Source organism: Patagioenas fasciata, chromosome 7 (assembly GCF_037038585.1).
Source record: "Patagioenas fasciata isolate bPatFas1 chromosome 7, bPatFas1.hap1, whole genome shotgun sequence".
NCBI classification, from domain to species: domain Eukaryota; kingdom Metazoa; phylum Chordata; class Aves; order Columbiformes; family Columbidae; genus Patagioenas; species Patagioenas fasciata.
This window is the reverse complement of record NC_092526.1, coordinates 34,165,536-34,182,615: the sequence shown is the minus strand read 5'-3', so window position 1 is coordinate 34,182,615 and position 17,080 is coordinate 34,165,536. Positions and strand designations below refer to the sequence as shown.

Here is a 17,080-nt window from a genome sequence, read left to right as displayed (position 1 = left end):
GGTGCTGAGATATAAGAGATCTTAAGCTTTTTGAAAATGCTGTTGTACCACAGCTTAAAAATGGAGACACTTTAGATCTCTCAAGGTGTCATGCAAGGGATTTAAGTTTGAGGTGAGGAGCTTGAAAATACCACCATCCCAGTAGATAAAGTGTGTCTCTGATACTGGCCTTCCACTTAGATAACACAAGGAAGCTGACGCCTCCAGGACAGCATTGTTTCACGTCAAACCGTCTGCGGGCAAAGCAAAGGCGATAGCAGGGCTGTTGATTTATGAAGTGGTGGCTGAGTTCCCAACCAGAAGCAGCAGAGATGTTTTGCATTTGAAATATGACGGCTGGGAGGCGTGCGGTCTGCCTGGAGCCCGTACGTGTGCTGGGTTTCTCAAGCGTAGTGAAAGTCACCTGCTGATTTGGGGACATCAAATGGGTTTCTCTTGCCTCTTCCCAGCTGCCTGTTTTTTGTGTGAGCTGTAGGCACAGGATGGCAATAAGACCTCTCTCCTTCTGTTCAGTTTTGTGTGAAGTTAGCCGATACATTCAGTAATGATTAAGGGAAGACAGGCAGATGTGCATAGGCTTTGCCTAGGAAACAAAGCTAAAAGTGGAATTACTCCTTCCCAACCAGTTAATGGACTTCAAAGAACAAACCCGACTGAGGGCTTGGACTGTGGAAAAGATTGTCAAAGGATGGTGAGAAGAGATAAATTTAGCAGGATGGGACAAGCCAACCTGAAGACCCCCTCCCACATCACAGATATAGCCCCTTGGGGGCATTCACTGGGAAAGTCTCTGCTTAATTACAACCTAATTGCTACTCTGGGTCCAGTTCTCATGCCTTTTGAAGACATCTTGAGACTGGCCAGTGGAAAACTGCTCTAAAACATGTTTTTTTAAGATAGTGGGATAAGCCAAAGGAAATATGCCAGGGAGTCATGGGTATGATTGGAGCCTATCAAGATGCAGGGATGAGGAAACACACATCTTGTTCCCTCAAGTGGGAAGAGTTAACTGCATGTGAACATGAGCATTGTGAGTCCTGAAAATAGTCATGGGGACAGCAGCAGCAGCAAGCACAGATGTAATTTAACCCTTCTCCTTTTATCCTTCATGCTTCAGAGCAAAGAAACTTCTGCTGCAGGGGTCGCCAAGTCAGAGGCAGAGTACTGGAGTTGTTTAGGAATGACCTTTCACAATACTAAAAAAATTTATTTAAAAATTTAATATTAGAAGAATACGATGCACAAATTAGGATTTAATGCAAAGTTTTAAACTTGATACAAGTGAAAAATTCATCCAGGGGACCTGGAAGAAACAGTAGCTAATAATTAAACAAGAATTACGATAGATAACTGCTTTAGTAAATCAGTGTCTTCAAGGGGAACACATAGAAGGTGGGCAAAGGCATCTTTAGTTGGCTGTCCAACTTGTGGAGAAAGATTCAAAGGGGACGAATGACCAGGGCTGCCCAAGGTTTGAGGCAAGAGGGTCCCACCAGGATCACCCAAAACACCATGCAGCCCACTGAGGACACCAGGGCAAGGCAGTGGCTCAGGCCCCAGAGTTGGTGCATTAATAAAATATCACCCTTGTTCAAGGTTACAGTGCGAGTTGATTGCTTCTGATTAGGGATTTGTATTCAGTTGTGACATCCTGCGATTTTTATTACCTTTGTGGTAATAATTGCAAATAATAAAATGATAAACTATTGTAATTAAAATTTAATTAATTACAAATCCATTACTTTTAAGTTTATTCATGGTAGGGACAATGATACTGAAAACAATTCATTAAAGCACTTGATATGTAAATTGTGAAGTGAAGCATTAATAACAGGCAGCTCATGTATTCACTTTTTGCATAGCAGTAGAGAATTTGTGTAAGGCAAGGCAGCTCCCTTGGATGATTTTAACTGCTTACTTTAGGGAGCAGAGAAATACCGGATACTCTCAAGCTGAAATTATTCCCAAAGTGAGGTTCTGCATCCTCTAAAGCAAAATGCTAAGCAAGCAAAAAAAAGAGAGATCCCTGCCCAGGCTTGCTACTGTGCATGGATAATCACTTTAACAGCCACGGGGAGATCTGGCAATCCTGTAGAGAAGTGGGATTTAATTTAATGGAGGCCATTCCTCTTCTCCCAGTCCATATGCTTTAGTCTTGATGGGTGACCCTACATACGCAGTGCTCAGGAAAAGAGTCAACATCGCTCTTGTAACACCAAGCAAGCAACTAGTCTTTCGCTTCAGCTATAAACACCTCCTTGCTTCCTCCAAAACTGCTCAACTTTCTATCCTACTGACCTGGTGCTTCTCTGGTGAGGCAGCAAACCTCTTAGCCTGGCTCTTTAAACTGAAATAATCTCATTTGCAATGGTCTATTTGTCTTCAGCTTTTGCTGACTTAATTCAACATAACAAGCCAAGCTGGAATCTGCTTCCCCCGGGTAACCTGAGCACAGATCACTGCACATCACTGCAGTAAAAATGGTCCATGTCAGGTACAGGATACTAATTGCACACCCGTATCATGCCATTCACACTCAGAAAGCCTCGTCCTTGGTCCTAGAGGAACTGCTTCTGCAGCAAAGGTGCCTGATGCAACATCTTCACATCATCCCCTTATCCCCAGGCGGTGGGGATGAGCCGTTGCTGCTGGGTCAGGCCACGTGCTGCAATCAAATGGCACATGAGTATTTTATTTGCCTTATTTTCTGCATGGGAATGGGCTGCAGTCTTAGAAGAGCAAAAAGGCTTGAGAAATGTACAGAAAAATGTCCAGGAATGGTCAGTTCTGGAAGGTGCAGACTGTGGGAAGCCAGGTATGCTGAGGGATGTGTCTCTGCTGAGAGCATCTTTTCCCAGCAAATCTCTCACATTTAGCAGCTTTGGCCACCTCCTTCCAACAGCCTGGGGAATACTGGCCTGGTGGAGGTCAGTACAAAGTTTTAAATTTTCTTTTCCTCTGATACTATTTTCAGGTGGAGGCATCAGTGCCATGTTGGGAAGTACAAAATATTTGCTTCCTGCCAAAGGGAGCCAGCAGTTTACAGCAGCACCCTCTGTGTTCCCAGTTGTCTGCAACCCGTGTGTAATTATATCTCACTTTTGCGAGCCAGTGAAAGAAGCAGCTTTTCTGTCAAGGGGCAAGGCATGAACAAAGGGGAGACGTGATCAGACAGAACGGCACCTCCAGCTTGGACAAGGAGAGCCTAAAGCAGGGAGGCACACCCAAGGTTAATAACGTGTTGCTCCACCAGCTTCTATCTAATCTTGGAAAACGTCCTCTGCTGCAAAGAAAAATGGGAAAGTGATTATGTGACTTGAAATAAGGTCTTGCTCTACTGTCTAGACAGCTTTAAAAAACATCAAGCTAGGGTGTTCCTATTTATGAAAAACGCAGCTGTATTTCTGCCTTCCTCAAGCGAGAGAAGAAAGCAGTGCACTTGAGGTCATTTGGCTGCAATGTGCTCACTGAGCCTGTCCATGGGAATTTATTCCTTTCTTTCTTTATTTATTTGTTTTATTCTTCATGCTGCACGGCTTGTGCTTCCAACCTGCCGCCTCCAGTTCTTTTGGGCCCTGTCCTTGGCAGGGGCAAGGAGGGAACCAGCGGTTGCCTGCACCAGGATGCACTGTCTGAACAAGCATCCCTGCAAGGGTCTGCAAGCCAGAATGGCTGCTGGGTGCAAACCCCGGCTTTTTTGTTACGTTAATACAGGGTGTTTTGAAAAGATGGACCTGATTTCAAAGCATGGTGATTTCAAATTGGGTCCATATTTTCAAAACGCCCTGTGTTGCAGCAGGGATGACTGCCCAAAGCAAAATTGCGGGCAACCCCCAGGTCCTTGGTAGAGTCTCTTATAGACTTTCTCTTAAATTGGAAGCATTTCATTTGCCCTAGATGCAACCTTGGCGATTTCCAACTTTTTTTTTCCTATAGCAAATTTTTTACAAGGTTTGACTTTTTTTTTCTGGTGGGATCTAGGCAGGTGGAAACTGATGCCAAAATCAGCTGAGCAGGATTTTCAGCAGTGCCCAGCACCAGCAGAAGCCCTGCTGCTCAACATCCCCTGCTAATGGGACACAGCACCACATCACTGCTAAAGTTCAACCCTGGATGGTCTGAAAAAAAAAACCCTATTGATCATGGAGCTGTGTCCTACAAAAGAGGGAAATGGGTCAGCAGATATGTTAATCCCAGCTTGATCTAAAGTCTTCGGGACAGGTGGCAACCTTCATTTAATGGAACAATGAGATCATTAGGAATTTGTAATGAACTGTACCGCAGCCATGAAAGTAGGTCGCCCTTACCCCAGGAACACTTCAAAATGAGTCTGTCCCCATTCATGTGCAGCAGCAGAGATGGCCGGGGGCAGACTGACAGCTCTATCTTGGGATTTGCTAACCAGACGATTTTAGGAACAAAAGAAGGCAAATGCTATGGACATAAAATGAGTTATGTTATCCCAAGTAATAAGATGAATTTAAAAATGGGCTTATTCAGTTTGTATTGAGTCTCACTGGCCATAGGCTGTAACCCTGCTGCCCTGGATGAGCTAGGAGTGTGGTCACTTTGGGAAGAACCAGAGTCTTCAGCCAGGGATGGTAACCAACCAGGAGGAAAACGAGGATTGGCATCACATAAGTAATGCTGTTTCCACATCCTGAAAGCTTCCCAAAAGGTCTCTCCTCACTGTGGCACTCTCCAGCCGTACAGCAAGACATGGGACCTTCATCATTGAGCTTGACCCTTTCAGATGCTTTTTCTGCTGCCCTCAGGGCCGAACCTTTGGTGCTTCTGGGGTTGTGTGGTACTGCTCCTGTGTCGGGACAACTGCATAGGTAGCCCAGACCCAAGGAAAAAAGGAATCACCCCATGGCCCTTCTGTTATGATGTCCAGCCCACTCCCAGCGCAGAACTGGCTGATAGCTGGCAGAATTAGATAAAATGGAGGTCTCTCGTGCCAGGACACCCAGAGCAGGCCTTCAGCCCTGCACAAAGTCTCAAGCCTTTCAAGTCAAATATGCTGTGTCTTAGTAAACCATCTACAAACTTTCCTGCTCCCATTGACCCCTGTTGGTGCAAACCAAGTACTTACGGTAGGACTATAAATTTGAAAAGTTTACTTTCTTCCCTCCATCTCATTTTGCCCTCAAATCCTGACATTCCTACCATCCTATGTAACTTCATTAACCACAAAGCAAGCCATCTGCATCCCTGCAGGAGCAGAACAGGCAGGCTGGGGTGTGGGGAGGAGAAAGGTTTGCTCAGCTAGCAAAAGCCCCAGGCTGAAGATAGGAAAGGTTAAGAAAGTACTTTGCTGAAGATGCAATAAGCAACAGTGGGGTTTGGAGGGTTATTCAATTTTTTTTAAGGGGTATTTGAAGCAAGCATTTTATAAATATTTATACACAAGAAACTGTGCTAAAATAACACTTGGGGGCTGGTTTGAACTCCTCCAGGAAATTGAGGCAGTGCATCGTCACCATGTGGACCTTGTGTGTTGCTGCATTTCTAGGAACAGGGTTCAGTCATTGTCTCTATTAACTACAGCTTTTCCCATTGCACCACCATGCTTGCCTGATGCTGGGTGGTGGTGGGTACTTGAGTGACCAGCCATCCCCAGCTCAGTCCAATGTGCCCTGGTCAACTGGTGGCCTATTTGCCCTAACCTACCAGTGCTTCCCAGCGTGGACCTTTAAGTAGAGCTTAATGTGCTGGGACAGCTTCAAAATGCAGCAAAACTCTCTCTTTTCCATGCACATCAGCCCCAGAGAGGAGCTGGCAAGCATGTGTGTTAGTAACCATTGCCTCCATGGGAGAGGGGAGCTAACTATCCTCATGCTCCCCCTAATTAAGGATAGAGCAGCCCATTTCCCCTCCTAATTGTTTTTTCAGATTCACTGTTTCCGCTCCAGCTTGTCTACACCTGAGATGTTAGTCCCATAAATTTAGCAGAAGGCCCCATACTCTTGACTTGCAGCCCCACGAGAGGCTATTTAAAACCCAGCTGGTACCACTGAAAACTGTCATCACCCCACCATGAGCACACCAGGGGATCAGGCGTGCTGTGACTGTCCGCCGGGCTAGAAGAGCAGAAATGCTCCACAAACCCTCCCTCCCCTCCAGAGCTGGAAGTGGTTGTCCATGTCCTCTCTCTCTGGGCACAGGTGTCTGTAGTCTTTGCTAACACACAGAGCTTCAACAGTCAAGATGGGAGGGCTCCTTCTTCTTCCCCTCCCTGTTTTGCTCTTTTCACTTACATTTTCCATGCCTCTTCTGCACCCAGCTACAGGCTTTCTTTCCATGTGTGCTCCAGCATTGTCTGAGTTGTTTCACAAGGACTTTCTGCTCATACCCTGCCAGATGTAGTCTGGGGTTTGTTTGCTGGAGGAAGGGGAAGGAACCAGAAAACAGTTCAGGTCATCTCCTCTCCCACCACCTCCCTGCAAAAAACAACTCTAGAGAATGAGCTTGTGGAGGATCGTGAAGATCTGTGGTCCTGGTGGTGCTTGTTGAGGGGGAGCAACTCCTGAGAAGGTAAGCACAGGAGCCAAACCTGTCCACTGGCAGTACACCCAGCCAGGCTCCCCTGTCTCAAGTGACCTGGCTTTGGGGGGAAAAAGTGACACTGGGTGGTGAAATGTTCTGGGGACACACATGGGAGTGAAAAGGAAAATGAGCTTGGGAATGCTTAAAGAGAGATGGATGCAATTCCCCTCATTAGAACAGCTGATTTCATTGTGTTGCTCAGGAAAGTAAATGGGTACCCTAAATGGTTACTCAGTCTAGCCATGGTTCCTGTGTGACTGAATTACTAAAAAATAGTTTTTCTTTTGGGGAAGACTAGAGAAGCTTGTGTGTGTGTTCTTGGCTGGGACCAAGGCAGGAAGACGACCCCACAATAATGCCAGTCCCTTGGCCCCAGTCTTCCTATCCACTCTCACAGTTTTGAGCACTTAAAATGTAATATCCATCTTGCTATGTAAAGCAAACATTGCACCACGCCAGGCAGCTGATAAGAAATCACCTCTTACTTTTAATGAGGAAACTCACCATAACCTTCAAGAGTGTGCAGGAAAAAGGAAAACATTTCAAAGAGTGTCTGCAATGGAACATTTCTGGTACTTGAAAAGGCACAAAGCAAATATGGTTCGTGTCAGTAAACATTTTCAACTTCCTTTTTTTAAAAAAGGATAACAACTGTAAAAATCAAAGCAAAAGATAAAAACTTTTTGTAAATGTAGAATGACTCAAAGAGCAGTTTGGTCTTGAAAAATGTTTTCATCCACTTTTGCAGCAAAGAGTGAGGTTTGGGGTTGTTTTCGCATCGTGATTTAGCTTTAAATATCCTGAGTGATCAAAAGCAGCAAGCCCTCACAGAATCACAGAGTAGTGTTTCACCTGGTCCAAGGAGAGCTGGTGACATTGCAGTGGCTCTTTGAGGTCCAGCCAGAAATGCAGGTCCTGACGTTTGATGGACTTCTGCTGGACGCTACCCATGCTTCCAGGCAACTGTTGTATTGTTGGATTCTTTCCCACTGTTCTCAACAAACCGTGCACTCAGCTGAGAGGATGGTATTGTTGGATTATTTAGAGGTCTCCTTTTGAAGTTCTGGTGTCTAAATGGAGATTTTTTTTGAAAAGAGAGAACTAAACCACCAGCTCAAGCACTGGAGTGCCATGGTTTCTTGGGAGCTCTCCAAGATTTGCCTTGAGCCACCAGGTCCAACCTTTGACCAACTCTTGACCATTAGGCCTGAGGCTCTCACTAATTCCTCTTGTAGACATGAGGGCTTATATCTAAAACAGTAGAATGATTTCAGTGTGCTATTCTGAGCTTTAAAATTGTGTGTATGAAAAGGAAATAACACTGGAGGATATTTTTACAAATATGATAAATAGGCAGCATTGATTACTTAAGTCTTTCTGCTAGAGTCTTCAGTAGCATCTGATTTTTGTCCTGCCCTGGTAACATAGTGTCACAGTAATAAAGCTTACATCTCCAGGGAGATAAAAAGATTGTGGTGGCCTTCTGGTGAATCAGAAGGTCTGGATTTGAATCACACCTTGCTAGAAACCTCCTGTACAGTGCTCAAAAGTAACCTCTTCCTCTTCATTTCTTCACCCAGACAGCCAAATTATTGTTGCTTCATATTCAGTGAAGGTCCCTGAGACACACAGAGGAGACTATCTGTTATTCTACAACTTTGCTACCCATGGTGGTTGCAAAGACAATAAAAACTCAGTTATACAGAGCCTAAGTAGGATGGAAAGGGTTTTATAACAGGCAATGCTGATATATGTAGTGCTAAAGCTACTTCCAGAGCACACATACCAGAGGGAAACACAAGTTGTTTAGCTCATGTGAAACTGGCAGGTTCTTAATATTGTTGCTGAAGTGTGTTTCCTCTTTGCATGCACACGGAGACTTAGAGCGATGCTATCTTACCTTCTTTTGCGTTCTGGCAGTCCTCCTGCTAAATCAGCCCCTTCATAAAGATAAAAATTGGCAGCGGACTCCAACAGCTAGTTTGCTGGTGTGGTAGGAGTGGGTGTCCAGGGCTGATTTTTCTCATTTCTGTTTCGTTGCCTCCAACTTAGTCTAACCCCCTGCAATCATTTTGACTCTCCTCTGACTTGAGAAGGTGTTGGGTGATGCCCATTTTCTTTCATCTAAATGGTTTTCTGTTGTTCATCTTGTTCATTTATTCCAATGTTAATCAGGAGTAGTGGGGAGAACTGTAGGAGATGTTGGCTGAGTTATCATTCACTGTAAAGATGGATGTAGTGGACTACCTTGGTAGGTGGCCAAGCCAAACTGGAAATTTCTTGGTTTCTTTGCAAGAAAATGAGAAAGACAAAAAACTTTCATTTAAGTAAGTTACTCAAACCTTTCTGTGCAACCTGGAGTAAACCTTTTGAGTTTTCCTTTAGTAGTATGTCAGTTTGCGAATAAAAAAACTTTTGAAAATATAACCATTAGTGTTTCCACTTCCCCAAGAATGTGTTTACCTTTATAACACGCAGCTGACTGACAATTTCAACTCAAATGCATGAATACATTTCATCTCCAAAGCAGATTTTTCCAGCAAAGTTACAATTTTCTGAAAATAGTTTGACTTATGCCTTATTTTTTACATATGCTACACATTTCGGAAGCCAGCTTCTCCAATAGCCTCTAGGTTTCTTCAGATCTTGAGCAGTGTGCTATGCATTCTGGAAGTAAAGCCCGGTTATGTTTCTGCACAGATAGCAGTGAGATTTAATATAAATTCATAATTTATAGGACATTTTTATGGTTCTGTTAGACACTTTTGATGTCAATGGGAATTCTTTTTCCTCAGTGGGCATTCTGGATGAAAACCTTAAAAAAATACATTGAAAATGTATTTTTAAATGTTTACATCTGAGGACATGTAGTCAAATCTAGCGTAGATGTGCATTTTATTAACCAGATGGTAATGTCTTATTTACATTTCCCATATAAAACCATCTGCGTTTGAACTGGGGAGATGCTGTCTCTTGCTGCAGTTGGGAGTTTGGCTGCAGGGGGTGTAGCGTCACTTTTGGTAGCATCAAATTTTCCTCTCTCATCAGAGCTGAATACGTAACACTAGTTTTATTTAACCTTGTTTTAATTAGAGGGTTATAAAACTGCAGTTAGCTCTTTCTGCATCAGTTAGCTGGCACTCTGGATTTTGCTGCCTTTAAACCAAACTGAAATCTCTTGCCTTGTCTTCCCTTGATACTGAACTTGCATTTTTCCTCCTCTGTTTTCATCCCATGGTTCCTGCATGTCGCCTTCTCCACCACTGAATAATTCCTCTTCCTCCATGGTGTGAAATCCTGGCTCAGCTGAAGTCAATTAGTCTTGACATCAGCTTCAACAAGGTCAGAATTTCTCCCTGAGTGTTTATTTTCTTAAAGCACTCATAGCCTGTTACTCTGTCCAGCCTTTCCTTGAGCCAAGTTCAACACCTCCATCTCCACCATCTCTGTTGCTCTTCTATGAACTCCCTCCAAATTATAGTGTTGGGTGCCCAGAAAGGACCATACTATTTCAGGTGTTGTCTAACTAGTAAACTCATGGCAACGCTATTTTTTTGCTATTGGCTTCACCAACTTTTTTCCCCTCTCTTTTCCTTGTTTTGCTGGCATATCCTGTTGCATTTTCATATCATTAATAAAGATGTAAAAGAAAAAAAAATCAGACCTAACACTGACCTCCCAATGGAATCCACCACCTCTGCCAGCAGTATACTCTGTTGGTTGCCTTTTTTGCTTTTTCTCCCACCTAGTTCTTAGCCTTCATGGACCATTCCCATCCAAGCCACTTTGAATTAATCTTGTGTGATGTGAAAAGACACCATATTGAAGGCTTCGCCACGGTAAAAATCAGATACATGTGGGAAGCAGATGTTATCTTCTATGAAAATTTTCATAATCTGAAAAGGAATTTGAAGGAAGAAATGTTTCACTTCTTTGTCAAAATGGACTATCAGATTTGCACACAGTGATTCATTTTCAATGAGGAAAAAATAATTCACTGATAAAAGTTGTCTGAATTACATTTTTAATGTTAATTTGAATTATCCAACCTTATGCAAAACTTACATGAAAAAGCCAAAATACTCAGATAAAATCAAGCCTGTAAACTCTGATAAAATCAAGCTGTACTGACACAATTCTCTCAAAAAGGAAGGTAGCTCCACAGAACATCTTTTCCCAGTAGAAAACTTTCTGATGAGAACAGTATTGACTAGCATTGATAGCCTACGATATGTAATTTCTTTCCCCAACCCAATGAGTACCTCTTATTTCCTGGAAAAAAAAATACAAAACACAACAATTTTGCAAAGCTGTGTAGCATTTCTCATCTCAAGGATTTTGTTGTTTCCAAATCTGCTACAGAAAATATGAGTATCTTCAGGAAGGAGGGGGGGTACAAACCAGGCTACAACTGTCCAATGTTCAGCATGAAGCATGTTTTCTTGGGGCTTTCCCATCTCATGGACTTCGTGTTTTGGAATAATTCAAGATTCACTGTGTCTTGTAGGAAGTGGGTTGTGCTGGGAATCTCAATCAGGATCAAAGCAGCCCGTTTGCTTTGGCAAGTGTGGCGTGAGCATAGTCAGATGAGCAGCTGACCACCACCTTTGTTCCATGTATGGATGGTCCTGGCCATTTACCTTGGGTGATGGCCAGCAGTTCCTGCTAGACTCATGTTACAGGGCCGTGATTGAACTCACCTCCATCATCCCAAGCATCCAGATGTGTCACATGCACCACATTACAGATGCTGTATATTGGCTGCAGCTGAGATAAATATTATTTCTATATCACGATGAGGGTGAAATAATATCTCTGGAGGATTTGGAAGAGAGATGGAAGAGACTCAGTTTGTCATGGTGTGCCCTTGGGCTACTTTTCTTTTTTATTTCCTGAAAACAGGAGGAAAAAACCCAGCCTGCTAACAAAGGGGGTTTCAACTCTGACTTGGACCCTGGTCAGGAAAACAGAGCACATTGTTTGTGATGGCAGTCTCCACCAAAACGGCTTATGGGACAAGTTAAGGAAATTCAGCCTCTCCGAAGATGAAAGGTCTGTATGGTTTCTTCCCTTGCCCCTGCCAGTTCCCACGCATGCATTGCTCTGCTTGCTGCGGCCACATCATCTGCAAGGCAAGGAGAGGCTCCAAGTATGGTTACCAACAGTGGTTTGGCACTGAGGTGTTCATAGCTGATGACAAAATGTCCTTTAGTGAACATGCAGGCTGGCTGCATGTTTGGGTGAGTGCTCCTGAGGAGAGGACCCAACACTGGGTGTGACGAGGCTGAGTGAGATGTGAGAAAGCTGGTTGGAGGTGCTGGTGACCAAAGGGCTGCTCTGAGGATTGGTTTCCCAGGCTGGATGGCAGGGTGCAGAGGGACATAGAACAACCACAGTGGACCTCAGGAGAGCTGGGCTCAAATTGGCATTGCAGCCCAGGTATCTTTGCAGACCTTGAGCCTTTTTTCAACATGGCAAAGTGACAGCAGCACAGCTGTGATGCTTTAATTCAGCTAACATGAGGAACACCTGCTTTAGTGACCTGAAAACCTGTGACGTATGTGATACAAACTCTTGTTCCATCTGCTAGCCAGCATAAGACAGGACAAGCAGTGCAGTCCCTAAAATGCTTAAGCTCTGGGGAAGAGGGAGGAAAGCAGTCAGGGATGTTATTTCTCAGCAGCCAGCTTCAGATACACTTTTTGAGCACTTGTAGCCTGCATAGTCCTGTATAATATCAGTGGCCCTGTGTGTTACCTGAATTACCTGTCCACCTACCCTGCAGCCTATGAAAGGCACTCTGGCATTATCCCCTTGGGAGGACGTGGGGCCACGGACACCCCAGGTGCTTACAGGAGAGGCAAGTAGCTACTTGTGCACCATAGCTCCTTCTTGAATCCTACCTAGCTACTAATCCCCGAAGCTCCAAACCAGGATAACATTTCCTTTCTCTTACCCTTTGCTCCCCTTCACTATTAGGATGGCTGCCTGCCCCCCTCCCAGCTCTAAAGAGTTTACAGCTGCTCAGCCATGGTTTATGCAGCGCCTGACACTGGGGGTCCTCAGCCTGGAGGGCAGAGCAGGAAAATACAGACTTAACCAATTTAATTGGTTAAACCCCTTCCATAAATTAAAAGTTCAGGCTCTTAGCTCATGTTTTTAAACTCTAACCACATCTGGTTTCTTCACTAAAGAGTCATGCTCTAGTAGGAAAACTACAATAACGTCAAAATCCTATTTAATGTAGAAAAAAAAGAGAATGCGTGGAGGGAGCCTGAGTTGAGTTTTGATCATATTTCTTACCCCATACCTGGCACTGTGTGATGTTGAAACATGCTGTAGGAAGGCAATGCTGCCAGGGTCCCCATCGCTGCTGCGGGATCACCCGTCACTGCCCAGGCTCTGTGTGTCCCCAGCTCTGCCCCATGCACGATGTGCACAAGATGCAAAACCTGGGGCATCCCAGCCCCGTGGTCATGGGCAAGATGACATGTCACATAGATGGTGAGGGGTCAATACCCAGTGCAATGACAATGTGCTGGCAGATCCCTTTCAGCTCCCCTTCCTTCATGTGAACATAATAAATTACGTGTGATATCCCACACCAGGTTTGCAAATAGGGTTTTTCTGAAAAAGAGAGGGAGGTTTCCTCTGCAGCAAAGGTGGCCAGGGTGTAGGGGTGAGTGTTTTGCAGTTCTCCCACCACAACCAGGTGTGCTGTTCTCTTTCCAGTGTGTTCCTTCTGTGTTAAGTTACCTAGGGTGAGTAATACTACTCTGCCCTTACATCTTTCAGAGAAAAAAAAAAAGAGGTAAAGAAAAATAAAATAAACCTTCCTAGGCTGCTTACAGAGGTGTCTACCATTAAAATAAAGAAGGAGCAAGTCAAATTGCTGCGCTTTGACTCCTTGCTCCTATTTACATCCATATCACTGGAGCTGGGACTTCTAGGGCCAAAGGTCTCTCCCAGTCTGGGCAGTAAAGCGTCCCTGCTTGCTGCTTCTCTTTCCTGAACCTCCAATGCACAGGGGAGACTTTTCTATACCATTTCCCAGGAGTGACAGCTTTGTACTTTGAGGAGGAGGCGTTTCTTTGGATACTTTACCTTCCACAATATAATGTTTTCCTGATGGGATGGCAAAGCTTGACATGCTGTGTACTTGTGCAGGCAGGCAAGTGATGCTTGATGGAACCCTCTCCCAGCCCCTCTCATTTGATGATGTGATATCAGTTTTTTATTTGAAAATATTCTGTTTTGGGGTAATTATTTTCGATTCTTTTATTTGAAAGCTTGCACCAGTTTTGAAGGACCTCAAAAATCAGTTTCAAAACTGATCTGGAAAACCTCCATTGTGGTAGATCTGTTTCCTGACTTCCTTACTACAGTTAATAATCTGCACTTTGCTCGCTCTGATCATCTTAAAATCTCAGGCAATTTGAGATACCATGTTTTGTCATGAGCCTGAACTGGAAATGGAAGTAGTCAGGCACTTCCCATTAAAATGATTGCTGCTGGAAAAACTCCAGTCATAATTTTCTGCCTGTAAATGTTGTTTTTCCCTTTCTGTTTCAAAGGGGTTGGTAGTACAAATAGCCTCTCATCCTCAATCTGAACATCACAGGGGCTGAAAGGCTGAAAAGCCCTTGTCTGAACAGTGAGAACATCTTATCTAGCTAGGAGGTAAAGCTATTTTTGCCATATCCTTCAGACAACATTGAAAATCTAGTGCAGAAAAGATGTAAGACAGCAACAGGCAGAAATCAGTGTCCCCAAATCCAACCCGTGTTTGATCTTGTTAGCTGCGAGGCTCTTGTGACTGTGGGTTTGATGTTCCTGGGAGTTGTGGCCACAGTTTTGATGGGCAGGGTCCTGGGAGGCTGCTGTGATGTTCTGCCCTGGAGAAACCAGCAGAGCCACCCCCATGAGGTCCCCTCCAGCTTTGAGATCATCTGTTTTGCTGGCGTCCAAAGCTGACTCAGTGCTAACACGTGCTGCTTCTTAGCCTTATTTATTACTATTGCATGACATCCAAAATAAACAACGCCTGAGGTCCTTCTACCCCTTACCCTGCACATGGCTTCAGCTGGGAGCTGTGGTTGTGCTGGGGGGGACCTGGACTCCCCGGGCTCCACAGATGATGATAAATCACCTGGCATGGGCAATGTCTTTCAGCCGAGCCCTAACCTGTTTAGTCTAATGGGCAGAGCGAGCCGAAACGAAAGCCTGGTTGGCAGCTCTGGTTTAAACACTGTGGCTGAGGGGTCTCCTATCCTTCTCCGCAAATAAATCACAGTTCAAAGGAGCTGGCATTGCAGCAGCTGGAATACTGGACTGGAGGACGGTGTGTGTTTCCAACCCATCCCTCACCCTTCTTAAAATACAGAAGGGAAGCAGAGAAGCCCTCAGAAGTGGTCTCAGCCCTGGGTGGGTGTAGGGCAGGGCTCGTGTGATAGCTGTGGGTGCAGGGATAGGAAAAGTGTTGGAACCACAACCCCAGTTTGCTGGATTTTATGTCACCAATCTGTCCCAAAGGGCAGCTTAATAGATTTCATTTACAGCTTTCCTGCCCTACATAATCTCTGAGAAGTGCCACTTTCAGTTTGTATATCTTTCACTGACATGTATATTTAGCACTCATTAACCACTTACCTTGGGCTAATAATTCAACTTTTGTTCCAAACCCCAAATTTCCTCATTTCTGTGAGTTCTTGGAGCCAAAGAGAACGTTTCTGACAGATTCATTTCAACTTTGTCTGAAGGTTCTCTGTAGCCTTTTAGTTGATTTAAACAATATTTTCTGTGTAGTTTTGTTTGTTTGTTTTTTTTTTTTTTTTTTACAGATTATTCATAGTGAAACCATCTCATTGCTTAAAACCTGTGCAAGATTCTTACTCATTTCAGGTAAGAGCAATTCAGAACACTTGTTGCTTTTTATAATGAAAAAAAGTATTATTACTTCTAGGTACTTTAGCCAAACTGACTGCAATTAAAATTGCTGTTTCCATCCAAATTCTTCCTTGCTCTGATTTTTAGCTACTTTCGTTGTTTTGTTCTAGATTCAATAGCCTGATGATTTATTTTCCATCTATTTAACCTTTGTCAGTGCATAAACTCCCACAACTGACAGGACCTGGAGCGCGTTAGTCCTTGCACAGTGTCTTTTTTTGTTGTTGTTTTAACTTGAGCACACTTAAGCACATGCTTAAATCTGACTTTAGTGTGATCTAAGCTTCTGTGTCAAATAAACACAGGCAGGATTAGGGCTGTTTCCTGAAAAAGCACCTTGGGCAGGAGAGCGTGGTGCAGTTGTGGTGGGGAATGCCCAAATGTCTGTGTTCAGCTCTGCTTCGCCATGATTTCCTGCTACACAGAAACTAAGATTGATGCAATGAGTCAAAGCAAACGCAGACAGAACCATGGGGTTTTTTCCACCCATAAGCTCAAAGACAACCACAGCAAAACAACCAAGTTTGGAGCTGAACCCAAACCAGACCCAGCCTTTGAAGCGCAGTAGTTAAAAGTTTAAATTGCTTTGCAGTGCCGAGATCTGGTGCAGTCCTCAGATCTGCTCGGATAGGGACTAGGGAGATGCAGGGGTCATGACATGTGGGGTCACCATGAGGGGAGATGGCATTTCCCCTTCTTGGCTGCTGGGCAGGTGCCACCAGACCATTTGGGCAGAAACCTGCCTGGGTTCTGTCAAAGGTTCATCATCCCACCTTGTGGGAATGTTTTGATTTCAGAAGATGAGCAGACTCTTCCAAGAAGTGCTTTGCTGTTGGGTTTAGCAGTTGTTTTTTCATTGTTGTTCATGTTTTGTTTTTTAATTATGATTATTATTTCCGCAGTGGAAAGAGGGATATTGCACATGAATGAGAAAACTTGTGCAGACTGCGGGAAAACAATAAGCAGCCGGAGCTGAGTAGGAAGTGGATGGAAACCCAACCCAGAAAAATGAGAAGTGTTCAGCCTTGGCTTGACTCTGTGCCCAGTGATGCTGATAGCTGGGCTGTCACTGATTGCAGCAGGCTTAGGCCAGTCCTGGGAGCTTCTAAGAAATCCGGTCCTAGAGCAATGCAGGGCTTATTCAAGCCCTTTCCCCCACCACACATGTGGTTTTTTTTCCATTAACCCTCATTTTTTTCCAGGCAAATTCCACCTGTATGTCACACAACCCCCATTTTAAATAGCTGTGCCTGTGCCTCCAGCTAAGCACTTCCCATTTAGTCCAAAGGTTTTGTCCTCTTTTCCCAGGAGCTCAGTGGCAGACAAGAACACCTTAAAGGCATGGCCTGAAGATATTTTCAAATTCCTCAGATGCAATAAAAATAACAAAAATATTGATTCTATTTTTCTTGTCTGTGCTGTGATGGAACAAAAAACAGCATCGGACCAAACGAAGGAGGAGGGAAGATTTCTCCATCCCTCTGGTTTAGTTTATTGGTTTGGGCAGAGCCAGCACAAGGGAGGGGAAGATCGGAAAGCATATCTCCCCCATTTCTGGGACTGGAGACACTTGGAGTCAGCACGC

General features: G+C 44.3%; 1 long non-coding RNA gene across 1 annotated transcript in view; it reads left to right on the top strand.

Moving 5' to 3' along the window:
* Positions 1-16,906, top strand: part of LOC139828372 (uncharacterized) — a 39,091-nt gene extending 22,185 nt beyond the window's left edge. The window contains exons 6-8 of the long non-coding RNA XR_011739889.1: positions 11,452-11,601; positions 15,390-15,450; positions 16,398-16,906. This is a non-coding gene — a long non-coding RNA (uncharacterized lncRNA). The remainder of the gene's footprint in view (positions 1-11,451; positions 11,602-15,389; positions 15,451-16,397) is intronic.
* The last annotated feature ends 174 nt before the right edge of the window (positions 16,907-17,080 follow it).